Source organism: Falco peregrinus, chromosome 10 (assembly GCF_023634155.1).
Source record: "Falco peregrinus isolate bFalPer1 chromosome 10, bFalPer1.pri, whole genome shotgun sequence".
Lineage (NCBI taxonomy): Eukaryota > Metazoa > Chordata > Aves > Falconiformes > Falconidae > Falco > Falco peregrinus.
This window is the reverse complement of record NC_073730.1, coordinates 18041900-18061266: the sequence shown is the minus strand read 5'-3', so window position 1 is coordinate 18061266 and position 19367 is coordinate 18041900. Positions and strand designations below refer to the sequence as shown.

Here is a 19367-nt window from a genome sequence, read left to right as displayed (position 1 = left end):
GCATGCTAGAAATATTGTCAATCCTATCCCTGTACCTGAACTGGAAAGGGGGTGGCTGAGGCAGCAAAGTCACCTTATTCCATTAGCCAGGAAAAGCTTTTTGTCTCAATGTGGAAAACCCCCTAGCTGGGCACAGTCCTCTCTGAACTAACTTGCACTCAGATGGCATAGTGAGAGATATACATGCTCTGCCAAACACTTGCTGATGGTAGAAGTAGGAAGAAATCAAAGACTCTTGGTTTCAAATCCAAGTTTCTGGAGGACATTCTAGCTTCTCACAGTAAAACTACCTTTTTTTCTTTTGTCTCCAAATATACTCTATTCCATGTTGCACTGTCACGTCTCTGCTACTCCTGCACTCCCTTTCCTAACATCCATCCTCTTCAGTTCAAATCTCATTTTCTCTACAGTAGCTTTCTTTTTCTCCCCTCCCCTCTATTTCTTCTGCTTCCATTTCTGAATTCATCAGATTTTTCTACTAATCACATGTCCTGCTGGATTGTTCCAACAAAAAGTTCCCGTGCCCAGCATCACAGTCATACCTGCAGGTGTGGGGACTATCCTGTTCAACATCCCTACAGGCAGGCCTGGAGCATGGCATGTTCAGTGCAGATGAATTCTTCAAGGAATGTACATAGCAAAAAAAAAAAAAAAAAAAAAAAAAAAAAAAAAAAAAAAAAAGTGGCACTACTGATGTATCCTCGCAACCTCTTACTTGGAAATGACTGAAGTGTTAGAGCTTAATCATTAAACATATTGTGTTTGGGACAAATGCCTGTCAAGGAAAATACCAGCTAAGATGTTCAAGTTTGGTAAAGTTATAAACTATTAATTTAGTGATAGTGAGAAAAGACCATTGTCAGTGGCTTCTTGCTAAACTCTGACAGTTGTGACAAGAAACATGATGAGAGAGCCACACGTAAACGTTGTGCTTTCAGTTGGTCCCAAGTGACTCAATGCTTACAACCAGAAAAGAATGAAGACCTTGCAACCTAAACTGGACACAGAAGGAAGAATATGTCTCGTGTGGCACTGTATCGGGGACCCTGAATCTTGAAAGGCACAGACTGTGCTGCTGTGAGATGAAGAACCCTACAAGGCTGGAGCTATAGTGACTAACAAGTTTTGGGCAGTGATGAATGTGGAAAACTCAAGCTTGGTCATCCATTAGAAACTGCTGTTACCATAGGAAATCTTGTCCTTTGACTATGGTCCCCTGCAGTTTGAACTCTAGGCAGGCTGCCTCTTATCTGTTACCACCTTCTGCCTGGCTAACATTGAAAATTGGAAGATTTTTAATTTAGGGTTGCTTTCTAATATCAGATTTTTACTGAAAAAAATTGCATTGAGAATGTCTTTAAAGAAAGGAACTGAAGGAAGATGTTCATTTGACATTCAGAGAAAAGGGGGAAAATATTTTAAACTAGACATTAAAAATAGTGTAAAATTTCCTTAAAAAAACAACCAAACAAAACGGTAAGAATAGAAATTTAAAACTCCTATCTAGATATGCACACCTCCCCATCTCTCAGGAGAATAAAGGCAGCACTGCCATTCTGGTGTAAAAGAGGTGTAAGCAGACATAAAATCTATTCTTCTGAGTTTAGTTTTCTTGACAAGGTGTAGCATGCCATCAAGAGACTATCTTATCCTACTGCAAGAATTGTTAAGGCCTATTAGCAGTCTGTGGAAATGATTGCTAATAAAAAGCCTTCATAAAACAAGAAATTCTCTTGATTAAATTGTTATTGCTTGAGTGGACATACAGTAAATGTTCACCTCATTGTACATGAGAAAATCCTATATATAGGACAAGATACGCCTTTTAGAAATCATGCCTTAAATTAGAAAAGAAGGAAAAGATCTTTTCTTCTGAAATAATTTTACTTTTTCACAAGGAAGTAGAAATATATCTATCAGAAGAAGGATTATAACAAAGCAGCTGGAACACTGGAACCTCTGTAATATATTGCACATTTTAATCATGTTTGATATAACACTCTTTATATGGATATCAATTACACTAATGACTCTTACATAATACCCCTGAGTGCCTAAGGGATGTGTATTGTCACCTCCTTTCTGTCATAAAAATAGAGAGTAGTTCTATATACACACTAAAGTAGTTTCTTCCATTTTTATATAATGAATGAGCAACACTGTAAAAAAAGACATTTTATCCCATATTAGTTTAGCAAACAGAAGAGATTTCACATATGACAGTGCTAAATATACTCTTAAGCTGCTAATAAAGACAAAGCCTGAGGGGGAAAATTCTAATGATGAGCAATACCAGAAGTTTTTATTTCTGAATCTAAAGTAAAAATGTTTCACTTAGGTATAGTTTTAGAGGCATCATGGAAGAAATCAAGATTTCCAATAATTTTTATCTCTAATAAAATCACTTGAATTAATTTGAGCATCATTACAGCACTGAAAAAATGCTTTTAAAGGTACCGTTACTTGTGTAACTTGTCTGTGTGCATTTTATTGAGTAATGAAAACTGAGAGGTTTCACCTGTAAATGATCTACACTTTCCCAAGCAATTGCCTAGAAAACACTACAGAGTCAGTGGTACTCTATAGAGAGCTGGCAGGACACAAGATTCTTTTTCCCTATTCCCATAAAACGAATCAGAGAATGAGACAAAAGGGGAAACCAGTTTCATCATGGATTTGATGAATTTTAAAACAAGCACTTCAGTATTTTCTCTCTCCAAGATGGTACTATCTTAAACACCTGCAAAAATGAAGTACCACCTGCCTAAAAGTTTTCCTAATGCTTACATGGGAACACCAGTGGGCAATGACAAAGGTGCTGTAAAAGTGTAATGGCTGTCTACCATATTGAACAAGACGATCCCTGTATTTTCTTATGCTTGTGTCAGCCTGCACCCATCTGGGATGCCTTGGCTCATGCACAGGATTATAAATTCTTTAGGCCTGGGAGTGACCTTTGTCACATATATATGAAATGGTGTCTAGGACTAGGGCTTCTAAGTGCTGGTGCAATACAAGTAGGACTAATAAAGACCAAAAGCATACAGTGTGATTAATATTCCCATTTTCTTTGTCCTCAGTTACCTGTAATTCTCAAAGCAGAGTTATGCAGCAATATAAACAAAGAAGTGCAGCCTCAATAATCCAGTGGTCTGCCCTGACTAATTTATCACAATGTGTTTTCCTCATCAGATCTTTGGCTTCTTTGGTAACATAAACAATAGCATGGCAATTAAATTTATCCCAACTTTTTCCTTAAGTTCAGCTGCTTATGAGATTTTCATACATTTTTCTCTATCCCAGAGTTCAAAGCCTTCTAATGTATTTCTCAGTGCTAATTAAATCCTGATAATACTGTGAGTTGGCAGGAATTCCGTGGCATTTGCGCAAAGGGGAGCCTGGTAGCAGGATAACTCTCCAGAAATCTACATTGCTGTGTCGTGCCCTGGAATTTGCTGTCCTCCTGCAGCCCTATCATTTTGAGGAGTTTTTTTAATCATCCATGAAAACTAAAGGAACCTGAATATGGCAAAGCAATTTGTATTCATGCATGTTTTTTCAATCTTAGTTTTGACCTTCTGAGATACAGCATAAAAATACATGTTGGATAGCTTCAGATGATTTTTTCATTTCTAATTATTTAACATTGATTTTGATTCAGCTATGAAAGCTCATGTGCCTTCCCCATTTTGAACAAAAAAGTAAAACTTCCAGGATATTTAAATATTAAAAAGTGGCAATTGCATATGCATAGCAAGTAACCACCTCTCCAAGATACTTCAGAAAAATTGTGTTTAGTAGAGTACTTGTGATAAATTATGTATTTATTGTAACAGGGTCAGAAGCTGTTACAATTTACCGTACTTGGTCAAAAATTCACTTTTATAAAAAGTACTTCAGTGTCTCAATGTACATTTAAATGAGAACTTGGATTCACCAACCACATTGATTTTCATGGGAGGCAAGTTAAACACCTGAGGTCAAATTTTGCTGTGACTTACAGTGGTATAAAAAACCAAAACATAGTCATTCTACCAATTTCCAAATATTTAGCCTTTCCTCACAGATAAAAATATTAAAAAATAATTTGGAAGTTGGCATATATTTTTCAAGAACAGGTTATGCACTGTGTACATTGTGCTGCTGTTGTGCTAATGAGTAATGCAGGAGAATGGCTTCTAACAGAGCAAATGGATGAAAGCCAATTGGCAATAAGTGAAATACTGAGTTTGAATCTTAATACAGAGCTGAATTTTAAAAATTCTGTTATTCATGTGCCTGTACATATACTATGTGAATATAAAATCAGTTCTCAAAGTTAATTCCTTAACTATTATATAGTTGCTACTTCTTTAGTTTGTCCTGCTGTCACCAGTAATTGCTATCAGAATTCCTTACATTAAGGTTTTCTGGAAGTGTCCTTAATAAACTCTAACAATGTCACTGCTATAGGAATCCTTAGAAGTGGGACAAAGAGGAAGTTCTTAACCCACAGAACTATCCTTTCTTTGTCACTGTATATTCTGCCTAAGTTTCGCAGAGTTATAAACTCCTGAAAAAAGAAAGGGCTTTCCTGTCTCTATTGAGCAGCCTGCAATTACAGAATGTCAAAACATTATCTGCAGAGCAACACTGTTTGTAATCTACAGCTGGGTCTATGCCCACTGTGGAACTGTCCATATCGTACTGGACTGGACGAATGGATGGATGGATGGAGAAGAGAGAGAGAGAGATGCCTTGGACTACTTGCTGGTAGCAATCTGAACTAGCTCAAAGTTTAAGCAAATCATGCCAGGAATGCTGGCTTTTCCTACTGGGTACTCATTTAGTCCTAAAGTTCATCACATTCCAAGAGCAAAAGTTCAGGTTTCAAATCCTTGTCAGGGCCCAGTGTAATTGTTTGAGGTCCATGTAACTGTAAAATTGTGCTTCCCTTTTTCCATTAGGAAGATACTAAAAAGTTGATGCTGTCTATGTTTGCTACCTATGCAATGCATTGAATGAGACAGAAGTCAGTAGAAAAACATAGCAGGTGATCATGTAATTAAAGGCTCTGCCATAGTGAATATGCATACAGAGATAAAATTTAAGTATCACAAGCAACCTACATTCCAACATTTCCTAATTTACAAATACTTGCCTGCAGCCTCGGTACTGCAGTGTGACCACACTGCTTTCACGTTGCAGAGGTTACATAGTCTGTAACAGTAGTGATTGGAGTGCTCTGTAGATGCTCATGAGAGCTTAAATTAGCTAGCTCCAATCTTGGTAGCTGTCTGGCTCTAGCACTTTGAAAGTGACTGCCTGCTGCAAAATCTTCATGACAGGTAGGGTTAATTGGCCCACATTAAGCCTCATGCTGCTATGGCAAGACAGCAACAGTACCTGTTTTAAAGTTAGCTTCCAACTATTGATCTTATACTGCTGTCATTGCTCTGTTGACCAGTCCTTATTGTGCAACTGCAATCCAGAAATAGTAATTTTAATATAATTCTTTCTCATGAAAATTAAGAAAACATTTTAAAGTCACTTAAGTACATAACAAGTCCACACATCATCACATTCTCTCACAGACAACATGGAACAGTTGTGCATCAAGCTCAGCTTTTATGCACCTATAAAGTAACATTTAAATATAGAAAATTATTGCAATTCCTTCCCTAAGGGAATTTACCTAATTACTACTTTGGAAGACTTAATCACAGAAAGACTACATACACTTCACAACAGCTGAAAAGAACAGTGAAGAAAAATAAATGGCCTCTATGTTCAATCCATAAGCTCAAGTAAAAGCTCTTCATACTCTTCTTTTGTTATAGATCGTATTTTCTTCAGTTACATCATCTTGTATGTTAACCAATGTTTTCTGGTGGGGTTTTTTTGCTCATGGAGAGTACTGCTATATGTGAAGTAAAACTGAAATTGAGTATATAAGTAATAACACACTGGAATAGACACAATGTGTACACATGTGTTTGCACTGAAGTATCTTTCCTGAGAAAGAAGAATAGAGAGACTAGCTGGTACAATTAATTAATTTTATAATATACAGATGGAGATGAAGAACTTTCTCAAAGGAAAAAAAATACAAAATTCTAAAGGAATATATTTTCTCAGCAGACTCCTAGAAACTTCCCTTTCCTTTTACTAATTTGGGTCCATGTACTTTCCTGGAGATACAGCTCTACCCACTCGTTCCTGAGCCAGAGCAAATTAAGTTTCATTTTTTGTAAGGACATCCAATTCATGAAAAATTTAAAGCAAGAACTGAGTTTTCATTAGTTAGGATTTTCCTAACTAGAAATTATTTGTATAACTGATTTTGGTAAGTTAGATCTCATCCCTAGTCTTCTGTTGCTATGTGAAACAGAGAGAAAATCTGCTTATGTTTATTTAATGTGTCTGTATGACATGAATTTGGCCACATTTTCATGTTTGCTCATGTTTCACATATACCCAGGTAGCACTGATAGTACCACAGAAGCAACACTGACTTTACAGTATTATTCTCACTTTATACTGAAAACACAGTTGAACTTGCATGCTACATGTGTACTTTGGATTCCTTAGTTGTTTGATCACATTGATGAAGGGATATGCAATCAATCTCCCACTAAGACAGTGAGTAGTATTGGCCATAACTCATTACTCCATCAAAGGATTTGGCATTTCAATCGATGGGAAATGATGTGTGATCATTCTAATTTATTATACATCATTTCCCATCAATCGGTGTGCTGAAGCCTTGACATAATAAGTAGTTACAGACACTGTCAATCATTCTTGGTCAAATACTTCTGAATGCCACCATTTGGTGCACCTTCAGCTATTCATCCAAACTGCAAATATTCATCCAAAACATTCTGTAATCAGGCTGTAACTAGAGGTACATAAAAAGATTCACAAAAGTGCTTAGGAAGATCTGAAAAGCTTCAAGAACACATGGAACTGAAGAAAAGAGGCTCATTATGAAAGTGCACTTTCAAAAAAATGCATAAAAATTGTGAAACCAAATCTCTAGTGAACAGTGAGTCCAGCTAGGAAAAGACTGAAAAAGTGCAAGCTTCAGTACTGCACTGGATTTTAGCAAGACCATCTACTATGCTGGCCACCTTACTGCAAGGAGGATCTAAATTCCGCTTACTTGTGTCAGCACAGTTCCTTTTGTCTTCAGTGGAGTTGCATAGGCATGTAAAGCCAGGCCACAGTTAATCTTTGCCCTACTAATTCAAGAGATTAAAACTCTTGAAATCAGCCCTGAGCCTTAAACATTCTTTCCCTCTCCAAATTCCCTTTAAAGTTCCCTCTCCATAATTCTCTTTGAGATCTCCTGTTTACTCGCCAGCAAAAACTGCCAAAATTACTTGCTCTATTAATCATGTTTTTAAATATAATTACATATTACTCAACAGTTTACTTAATACATCAGTATCTTCTATGATTTTGCTCTGTCACTTTAAATATCAGCAATCTCCAAAGGGTTACAGACTTTTTCCAGTCCAGAAGTGTGACAACCACCACAATCACTGTCAAGTTACTTATTAAAGCAAAACAAAGCCCACTTTCAGTGACAATTTTTCTTCTGGACTTAGTTTGAGAATCTACTTGGCCACTACATCTGTTTCCTAAGGCCACTGCACCTCTTTCTACCACATCAGTATGACACTTAATATGTAGGAGTTATTCTTTCATAGGAATGTATTAACTCATCTAGTTTAAAACTTCAGTCCTCCTTAAGAAATTGCTATTCATTTCTAAACCAAGACTTAACTTTCTCTTTAGAATCTGCCTGTGTCTAATTCATCCATTTGGGTATGGAATAGAGTGCCAACAAAGACAGATAAAGCATTTGTTGTAGCAGAAAACCAATGAAATGTTACAAAAAACAGTATAACAAGAACTTTCAAAGTCACAAAATGAAGCAAAAAATGAGTGACTAACTTCTATTGGAAGCCAGCCAACATCATCTTTACAACAGCAAGCATTCCTGTGATACATTTCAGATATCAGACTGGGTCAGCTCTAGTTCCACTGTGTGCATTATCCCCTCTCATTCTTAGCCATTCTTCTATGCTTTTCTGTTTCTCTCCCTACAAGAGAACTTGTACTGTTTCTTTAATACTCCTCATCATTTTCTCCATCTCTCTTTCTTCAAGATATTGTCTTGTCTTCCTGCATGACAAATGTAAAACCTATCGTATTGAGTTCCATATAGTAATATCTCATTATTGGTAAACTGGTTAGAGATAGTTTGTCTGAAACTGCTACATAAGAACAATACATTGAATCATCTTTTTCTCTGCCCATCCATCCTTTCTATACTCTTCATCAGATTTGTCAGCCTAAAAAAAATGTAATACTGGACAGTTTAATGTGGCCCCTAAATTGACAGGTTTATTTATTCTGTTACTATGAAATATTCTGCTTTCCCTTTCAAGTCCCATTCCCTCATCTCCTGTATGCTGTTCCAATCCTCTTAGCAGCCTCCAGCCTGATCTTCCATGATAATGGCAGCTCCCTGAGAACGGCAATCTGTACCCTCTACTGGATTTTAAAAATGAAGAACATTAATAAAATAAGACCAAGCTAAGTTAATACTTTTTTAATATATGCACATTTTTGCATAGATAATTTTTGGGGGTGAATTTGTGGTGGTTTGTTGCAAGAATTGTTTCTGAGAGAGGCAACAGACCTAGACTTTGTCAAGTGAATTTACGCTCAAGGAGCAGTCACCAGCCCATCCACTTGGAGACTGTGTACTCGCTGATAATTCTGAACTTTCAACCACCAGGATTCAGGTTAGAAATTTCCTTTTAAGAGTTCTAGTAACTACTCTTTCAAATAGGGAACATAAATGTTACTACATCTAATCAACATGTACAGAGTGATATCTGAAATTAGAAATTCAAATACATGCAACAATCTGCTTGCCAACAATCTCCAGACCAAAAATTATTCAGATAAAGTATTTGGTGAATAATTTTGAATAGCAAATTCATTTGAGAGAATCAAAAGCATCTCACAGACAATTCGCAAATGAAAAAAAGTTATACATGTTAAATCATTTATTATGAACTGTTTTTCATCTCTGTTCTGTTATTTGTTTTCGCATCCAGGCAAAGACTGCTTAGAAAAAAGGGGATAAAAAGGCAAAAAAATCCCCAACCCAACCCTTTTCTTACTTGGCATCTTCAGGTAATTCTGGAGTAATTACCTATTTATCAAGAAGGGAAGAAGTTAAATGTTGACCCACTCAAGGAGAAAAAAGTCCACCCTAGTGAAAATATTGCATACAAAGATCTAGCCTGCTAAGATTGGAAATGAGACTTACAGGCCTCCCAAACATAGGTCTCATAATTAACAGACTTTTAACTATAGCTGCATTGCCAGGTGTGAATTTAATAAAAGATTATAAATGATAGATGAACTGTATTTCCAGCAGCTGTTTGTAATACCAAGCAAAAATCTTCATTAAGGTAGTGTTAATGTTGTAAATGGTTATCTATTAATTTAAAGTATTGTGAAACATCAAACATTACTCATTTAGAACACTGATGAAAACCAACCTAAGACACCATGCTGTAAATAAAGTTTTAAAACATGAAGTTTTAAGTCAGACAATCCAAAGTTACAATTAATAATGTCAAAATTTCTGCAGTCTTGAACAGATTGTCCCTGGGAATCATCTGAGATCCTCAGGAGCACTGCTAAGTGCTACTTAAAATCCAGCTGTAAGAGCCCAGTGTTAGGATGCTGGAATTGAAGCTTGCCACGTTTTGTTAGATCCAGTGACACACAACAAACATGTCAGCTCTGGCACCAGTTCTGGTAGAGCTCCTGATCTGAGGAAACTTCCAGGCTCTGTAAGGCAGGGTTCTAAGCACAACCAGTTCTGCTGATATGCTCCAAAAGGTAAATAAAAATATGTATTTTCTTACATTAGTCCCTCTTATACAAATTTAAGGTGAACAGGATTTGCAGGGAATAAAAAAAATATACCAAATATACCCAACTTTCCCTCATTAAAGGTGCACAGATGTAGACTCTGATCTGGAGGAGGTTCGCATCTTGACCCACTGTGTTTGGGAGTTTCCTACAACACCAGCGCATAGTGCTCTCCTTCAGAAAATCCCCAAAAAAGCCCTTCTCACCTAAAGCCTCCACCCTTTTCATAGAGCTACAGCCTCAGAAATGCAAAGAACGGAACATCCCCACTGGGCTCCAAAATTTACCCTACACTGAGTTAAGTCAGACAGCCCTTCACCATTATACTTTGTGGCAAGGGCTTTTACAATGTTTTAGTGAGAAAAACAGCACACAGGAATATGTTCACCACACCCATACTGCTCATCAGATTGGGGGAAGGGGGGGGGGGGGGGGGAGGTAATCTATGTATGGTTTTATTCAATGTATTCTGTGCAGGCCTTATAAGAAGACAAAACCCAAAATCAAAATCCATTAGAAAAATTCACCACAGAACTTTTCTTGAGAAAAGCTACAGAGCAAACCTTAAGATTAACCTGCACAATTCACATTTTATTTTGCATTTTTATTTGAATACATTTCTAACAGAAAAAAAGAGAGGGCACTAAATGGCAAGCTAAACTCTAGAAGATCCATGAAGTACAATTAGATAAATAGTCTCATGGATGCTTAGTAATGATTGTTACTCCTTTCTTACATGTGTAGAAATTCCTAGATAAGGATACTGTGAATAAGATATTTGTCTCTAAAAGGGCCTTGTTCTTCAAATCCCTTTCCTTTCCTTCCTCACTTTTTTATACTTAACAATGTACGGAACAGTTTCTAATGACACTCAAATCATGGCCATTAGCATTCCCAGAGATCTAAGTTGCTCTAAACAGCTGCAGTATCTCAGTTTCCAAATAAAGCAGAGCTCCCGTACTTCTAAAAAAATAACCTCCCTTTTAGTTCTTTCCCTCCCTTCCTCCTACTCAAAGGTTTAAACCTCTTTCATTTCCCCCTTGAGCAACAGAAATTCAAATTTCATTTGATAATTTTCATGATGAATACACAGCTAAAAAGAGATATAAAAATTAGTGTTGAGTAAAAGATCAATAAGCTACTATAATAATAATTTAAATTAGACAATTGTACCGTATCCTTGGATCTTAGTTTCTCTTTACATTACTTATTTAATGCACTATATAAGAAATAGCTCATAATTAACCTAAACATCTTCTCTTTCTTTATATACTGTACGCACACCTGAAAAACATTCCTTTTCATGTGTACAGCAAGAAAAATGTACTTGTAGAGAAAAATATTTTCCTGAGTGTTTTGTGGTACAAATAAAATTGTCATTTCTTTCTTACCTGAAAAATAATCCACTGCCATTTTGGAAGAAAATGCCAATATAGTCAATGTGGTGTGCAAGTCAATTTTTCCCTCTGAGCTGAAACACTGCCATGTGCAATGTCTGCAGGGAACAAAATTTTGATGGAATTACACCAGTAAAAATCCAGTACAACCCCAATGATTTGATTAGATTATTTCCCCTATATTGTATCTGTGTTAAGAACAGAACAACTTGGCCCAACCCAGAGAAATATATAGGAGAACATCAGTAATAAAATACAGGGAAGCATTGAGATGCTCAGATAATACATATGATGCAGATAAAATAATTTTAATTCAAGCAGAATGGTATGCTTAGGTGATCTTTCAATAGGACATACTGTTCATCAGTTGTGCAGCCAAATCAGCAAAACAAGCAACCAGCAAAGTGTTCCTGAAATTTCCTCCGTATTGAATTCAGGAAAATAAATCATACCTCCAGAAAAAAAAAAAAATGGAGTTAAAAAAGTAGAATTAAAATACTAGTAATTTTTGACAGGCCTTGCATGGCCTGCACCATTAGACGTGGAAAATATGCTTAATGTTAATAACAAGTCTCATATGCAAAAAGTAAAGAGTAAGTGTAAATCATGGCTGCATCACTGTAATTTTTGATGTATAAACAACAATAACTGATGTTCCAAATTGACATGCTTTACCTAGAAACCATGTTATGTAATTTTCAGTTTTAAAACAGCATTACTTTAACCCTTAGTATCAACCCTTGGGTAGAGGTACAATATCCAACAAATGCAAATTGTGTACTCCTCTTTCAAACATGGCTTGTTTTCTTGACATGCTGAATTTTAAAACTTATTAGGTATTCTGCTTTTTCCCCCAAATAACAAACCTGCCGTCTGTAAGTTAGTACACAAGTGTACCACATGAAGAAGTTCGCATAAGCAAGCAGCAGTCATTCCGACATGACAGATCAGAATGGCACAGAAGGAGCAATTTTGGTGTTTCAAGTTAATAATACGAAAGATTGGCCCTCTACGACACATTATGTTAAAAATGCACCTTATAGCCACATTCAAATAAGGTTCTTATTTAGATCAGAAAGATTAACAACTCTGATAAAGTCATTCCAAACTATGAGACACCCATTTGCAAAATACAAGTTTAAATTTGTAATACATTCATAAGATTGGTTAAGGCATCAGAGTATATTGCTTTGCCTTCCACACATTTTTTTATTCACAAATAAAAAGCATGTATTTTAGCTCTAACAGAATCAGTTAAGGTGACAACCAAGCTTAGAAAAAAAATGACCATATTCAAGTATTCAGCCCCTTCCACTTACAACTCAAGTCTTTCAAAAGCAAGGAAATTGAGTTAAAACATATGCTACCTCTAGCTGCATGTTCCTATGCTTTTCCTCTAGATGCAACACTTAAAAGAAGGCATTAGTCTCTACACTGATTTCTGCTTTGCTTCTACAATGCCTTTTTCTTCACTTTTATACAGCCTTTATGTTACTTCACCTTGGGAAAAAGGAAACTGCATTTTGCAAATAACTTTGAAAAGCGCTGCCTATTCTGTAGAAGACATAAAAATTTGCTTTATTCTTTTACCTATAGAAAGATTTATGAAATACAGTAGAAAGATGGATTCAACCACAAGGCAGACAGCTGGTTTCCAAACCCCAGAAAATTTCTGAGGTGTTCAAAGCTGAGGTTTTTGTTCAGTCAGTTACAGAAATAAGGGCCAGCCATGAAAATTAGATCTCCAGTTAGATTTGGAAACATTCACTTCCCACTAAAGTTCAGGCGTTCTGATCTGCGTTTAGATCCCTATCTGCTACAAAGACTACATTAATTTAATGTGTTAGAACAAGAAAAATTCATTCTTGCCACAGACATTAAAAAAATAAAATTCAAAGACAAACCATTCTTCAAAGGAAACAAGGGCCCCATCTGCTGATGTTTAAATGTACTACATTAACACACGCACTAAGTGCTACCACAGATAAGAGAGGTATTGAAATGAATCGCAAAGACAAATCACCATATTAACTGTGCTGCATTCTTCTGGTATTTTTTTTAATAGGTAAAATAAAGTTTTTAGGCCCTTGGGTCAATCAGCTTCCACTGATGAGGAGAACTTTGTCTGTGAAAAACACTGGGAGACTAGGAAGGAAAATCCGGCAGGAACCTGAATTTGCACAGCAATAAAATAACGGAGTATCGCCAGTCCAACATATAGCAAAATAAAATTATATCTACACACATACAATGAACAGTTATAGAAAATAAGAAAATATTACTATTTAAATCTCACCCAAGAAGTTAAAATTAGAAACTATCAAAATGTCCAAAAACACGACAGAGAAATTAAAGCAGAACTTTAAGAGCAACAATGAAAGCAGGCAGCCGGGAAATGTAAGTGTCAAACTTTTCTAAAGTGTAAAACATCTTGTTGAAAAGTGTAATAGTTGTTTATTGAGAGTTCCTGAAACTAAGCCCTGTTTTGTTTACAGAAACCCCACACACAGCAGATTTCACATTATCTTATGGCAAAAATTGGCAGGGAGCGTAATGAAAATAAAAAAAAATGTCCTTACTATGAATAAGAATATTCCAACCCTTTTATCGACAAAGAGCTGGCAGCTGAATTTATCATCTTATATTCTGCATATTCTGCAATAAAAAAAGTGTATAATTTAAGAAGTAGCAAACCAGTTTTGTTTACATGGCTACACCACAGAAAAGGGTCATTCTGATATACCTGGATGAAGCATATGCCTGGCCCTCCTCCCCAAGCCTAGCAGCATGGCAAATGAACCTCTGATTAAAGCTGAAAAAAGCACTAAAGAAATTTGCTTCTGTTCTTCTCTTCTGACCTAGCCAGAACTGCAGCCAAAGCAAGCTAGGTCTTTGTTTATACGAGCTGTCCTACTCCCCAGAATTGTAACTCTACTGTGGAGAGTTCTGGCGTTTGCTTTATCCTACCTAAATGACTTTCTGTACCATAGATCTTGTTTTCATGTATGATGCTGAAGGTCACCGCTGGGCCAGACAGTAAGTGCTACAGGACAAAATCCCACGAATCATTAACTCCCTCAGGAAATAAGAAATGTACAATATATTCCTAGTAAATACTCTAATGTAATGATAAGAGCTGTGCAAATGTACTAAACATGCACACATCTTAAAAAATTCTTAGTCTTCACTACTGAAAGCCTATGAAACTTGAAATGATTTCCAGCTGGGCAGTGGTCAGAAGGCAATATGAAAAACATCTCACTGCATGGATAAAAACTATAATTAGAAACTCGGTGCTAGTGAATTCTTCAGTAAGCATGAGTATAATCCTCACAATAAACAACACTGGCCTGGCTTTTGACTGAGTAAGTTAAATTCTGAGTAGTCTGTGCATAGTTCCAAGATGTGCTAACAACACTAAAGGCACAAAACAAAACTATAAATAAAACTACTTTTTCAGAGCATAATTAGATCTAGTGTGGTTTTCCGGCACTTTCTTGTAACTGTATCGTTAGTAGAGTTCCTTCCATCAGCTTTTGTATTATAAACCTATCTAGAGATGTCTACAGTCTGATTATTGAAATGTACTTCAGACCGAAATATGTTAAACAAGGGATTTGTGCAGTGGAGTAACTAGATAACCTTGCCCACCTCAGAACAACAGAGCATAAGGCTAAGGTCCAGTTCCTAAAAATGAAATTTACCATTTACTTTAACACTAGCATTTTCAGAAGTTTTTTTACAAAATGTGCTTTTTTGGCCACGTGGTTATTTGGTTGATCATTATCACTCAAAAAAGAGGAAAACAATTAAAAGATGTCAGAAATCAGCCTGTTCAAAAAAGCGCCTGGGAAAAAATATGAGCATTCTCATTCTTGATCACAGATAACACCAAGTAACTTTACTATCCCCCTTCATTAGATCAGACATCAATCTCCAATGTGATAATATATGTTGGGAAAAGTAATCATATCTGCATCAGTTGTAAGTACATTAGAAGCAAAGCTGCTGCAACTAGATGTTGTCAAAGGTGAACCTGCCACTTTCAGTGACGCCACATGTTACAGGGTGAGCTGATCCCACTGGTTACTGCTGTTGAAAAAGGAAAAGCTCAACTTTGCCATCTGCTCACAACTGTGTGCTCCTCACCACGCACTTCTGTCTCCTGCCTCTGGCGCTTCCTGGACCTGAGCTCTTTCAGCTATGTGAAACAGTGGAAAGCTGACCCAGCAAGCAAAGCGGATAGAATAGAATCAGTCTACGAAATCAAGTCTAGCAGAGTTTTCCAGGCGCCAGAGCCTGTGCAAGGAGGGGGCAGGACTTCATAACTAGGAGGAAGCCTGGGAAGGTGAAGGCAACTTCCCTTTTTGGCAGCGATAGCAAAGCTGGGATTATAATTTGATCCTGAATTTCACAGCTGTGTTTCTGCATTTCTGGAGCATTCAGAAACCAACGTATTTTGAATAGTGCCCTGACCCAAACACTCTGTTGTCACTCCTTCACAGGCATGCCAGTGTTTCGCTTTGGGGTTTGTACATCTGCCTGGGAATTTAGAATTATCTCACTGAACAGTAGATGAAGAATAAAACTGGCTAGGAATGATAATGTTTAGTAAGTACTTACTCCAACTGCAATATTACAGTCTAAATAACTTTCTAAAAAAGCAAGAATCCGGGATCTTGCCTTCATAAATGCTTCAGGCAAACACTACGAAGTCCAAAACCAGGTACAGGCCCAAGTTAACATATGTTTCGGTCTCATTGACTTCTATGGTGTGAAACATCTAACAAAGACCCATTTGAAAAGAACAGCGTTAGGACCTACTTATGTACCAAGCACCACAGATGAACCAACAACTCAAGTAGCTGGCTCTTACAATGTTTTTCTTGAGCAAACACAATATACATCACACTACATATATACAGCTACCTTGTAAATCTCAGGTACTTCCATTGGGATCATGCATTTCCAAAGGCAAGTAGTTACAATCCTGATAAGCAAATCCCCGCTTTTTATTGCCTTGGAAGACCTCTTTTTAAAGTAATGCAATGACTTGCTTGTAATTCCTTAGTATTTTAAACTGACATAAATTTCAGCACGGTTTGCCTTTTTTTTTTTTTTTTTTTTACATGCACACACAGTTTTATACGACATTTCTAACAACTGCCCCCTTTCTACTTTGTTTTGCCTTTTGAAAAGTCAGTTAACATTCTCTGAGGAAGATGTAATATTAAATAAAAATAAATACATACTTTGGGTAAACAGAAAATGAGAGCTGTAGCTCAGCAGAACTGGGAAGAGAATTTTGAAAATTTGTTGAAATACTTCATGAACGTTTTTTAACAATTCCTGATTTATATTTTGATCAGTTGAACGATTTTTTTTCTCCTCTTTTCTGCCTTTCTCAACCCATCATACCACAATTTAGCTTTATAAGGGAAAACACAGTATTCCAGAAATCTGATTGGCAGACATAAAGGCTGGCAGACACAGAGCGTGTCTTTTTGATTTAATAATGACGACTTACATCGTTGTTTTGAAAGACCCATGAAACAGAATGGAACTCTCCTTTCAAACCTAATATTTCTATACCACTGCTTATGTTTGGAAGAAGGAGCTCTATCTTGGCTGCTTTTGGTCTCTTTTGGAGGCATCTATTGATGCTTACAAACATGTTAATGAACAGCATTGTAGTGCTGAAAGTACTGGATATGAGGCTTTTTTGGAGTTTATTAATACTTCTCTTTCATCAGCCAGAGGAGATGCTGTAATGTGACACCTGAAAGTGTGTTGTCTCTGAAGTGCTCCCAGTCACTGCTGGACCACAGAGCAACCCAAGGGGCTGAAATGAACATCATCACAAATAACACTTACACAGACTTTGCAAACACATAAAATGGAAAATGCTGAGACTGAAGTTACAGGATAAAAGGAGTTTTTCCATTACTTCTGTCTTTAGTTAGGACCTTACCCAGAGTTTTCATGTCTTAAGTATGGTACACTATTTGCCATATGTATATATGCCTCGGTATCATTAAAAAGTAAAGTTACCCTTTATTTATCAATAGTTTTATAACTTCATGTCCTGGGACATGCGTGGTTTCCTTCCAGACACAGAGAACATTGTGCACAGTGCACTGTGGAGCTGTAAAGTCTAAACAAAACCAACAGCAATAATAAATAGGAAAAAAATAGATATCAAACGCACAACTAAAAAACCACTAACTTCCTTTTGATAGGGATGTTGAGTTTGAGACTCCAGGTGTGTATGGAGATGTGTGATATTAGTCTCCCTTACCTTCTAAGAACTTCAGGTACACCACTGAAACACTTGAAAAAGTATTTTGTCCCTGTATCAGCAATTTCATCCAAATGTTTCCCTTCCCAGGGAACCGTAACTATTGTTTAGGTGATGGCTGGGTGGGAGCTTTCTACCACTCAAAAGGTATCTCATCTCTTACTATGAAATGACCCTTAAAATTGTTATTGCATTAGATTATAATTGTGGTGTATTTAGCTGTGAAATTGCATGGACATTTTTGTGCCTCTACATTTCTAAGTACTCTCCCTACTTGTTAAGTCAAACAGCATTTTGTTTTCAGTGTTCAGTGCTGGCTATCCACGGAGACAGAGGCATGCATGCACATGCACACTGTCTCTCTGCTCTTTCACAGAGAATTTAAGTCTGCTTCTTCTTGGGTTTTGTTCTCTTTCAGACCAAGGCTCTCTGTTCTTTCCATATAGAGGAAACCTTGCAATAACAAATAACTCTGTCCAATAACCTAACTATAATAGAAGTATGCTCAGAGGAAATTGATAGTGTTGCCAACTCTCATTATCTTCCTATGAATCTTGTGATATTTGCTATTTTTCTTAAAGCCCTGACTGCTGAAATCATATGAATAAATGTGAATCTGAGCTTCCATTAAAAAAGTGTCTAGATTTCTCAAACATGAAGTAAAACGTGGAAATATGAACTGAATGTACTCAAAAGGGCTAGAAACACCCAAAGGTAAATTTAAAACAAACAGACAGAGGTGTTAAAGTACATCATAGTTTTAATATAATTTCTTAATTTCAACTCAATTCCGAACACTTGGATTTCACAAGTAGTACAAATTGGCTAAAATCCTCAGATAAATGCTGGACCGTATAAAGTAAGGAACAAGCAAGGGCAAGAAGAGGGAGGAACTCTCCCACTTAGGACATGAATCAGCTCCCCAGAAGAGTGTTTCTCACCCAGAGTTGGAGTAGTAGCACTGAAGAGAGCTTCATTGCCAAGTCCATCTTTGTAACCCATGCCTGCTGTACCTCTCCCCCAAGGGATGCTATGCTTCAAGATCTGGGGCTTTGAACTATTCAAAAAGGATTTACTATTTTGTACATCCAGATATTTCTTATTGTCTACGGATCCTACAAGTAAAGGATGTGGTTACTTCAGAAGGACCAAAAATTTCTCTCTGTGCAAGTAAGTAAACTTAAGTTTTATTTTTAATGGCTATAACAAAAAACCTTACATTGGTTGTGAGCCAGTTTGTAATGGAGACTCCCACAGCAATACAGAGAACTGTTCACAAGGGTTGTCATGAACACAGGATCTGGTACTCAGAGAGGATATTGGTTTTTCCCATGCAGAATTATTTTTTAAAAGTAATTAATAATATATTTAACATAAATGAAGAAAAAAAAATCCAGTAACCCACTAAGCTTGCAGTTTAAGCCACAAAAAGGACATAGATGCAAAAGATGCTGGAATGACTGATATTTAGGAAAAGAAAGAAGCATTTTCTTATAATTAATTTTTACTTGACTTTGTACACAGAGAAGAATGGAATGATGTGCTTAGAGTACAATGACTCACAGATCTATAGCCACAATCCTAGCCTCTCTGCCAGTATATCGGCATCCTTCCCTTTGCTCTGGAGGTGCAAGAAGGCAGTCTGGTCCTCAGCTACACCTCTTCATAATATTAACATGAGAGAATTTACCCTATCTCACACAAACTCAGATTTAGCGGGAGACAGG

The 19367-nt window shown here is 36.7% G+C and overlaps 1 long non-coding RNA gene across 4 annotated transcripts in view; it reads right to left on the bottom strand.

The window, feature by feature from the left end:
* The window catches only part of LOC114012440 (uncharacterized), a 518537-nt gene that overhangs the window by 379448 nt on the left and 119722 nt on the right, over positions 1–19367 (bottom strand). For 2 of the 4 annotated variants that reach the window (XR_008748979.1, XR_008748980.1), the window contains one exon: positions 11337–11440. The exons of the other annotated variants lie outside the window; for them this stretch is intronic. This is a non-coding gene — a long non-coding RNA (uncharacterized LOC114012440). The remainder of the gene's footprint in view (positions 1–11336; positions 11441–19367) is intronic. 4 annotated transcript variants of the gene reach the window in all.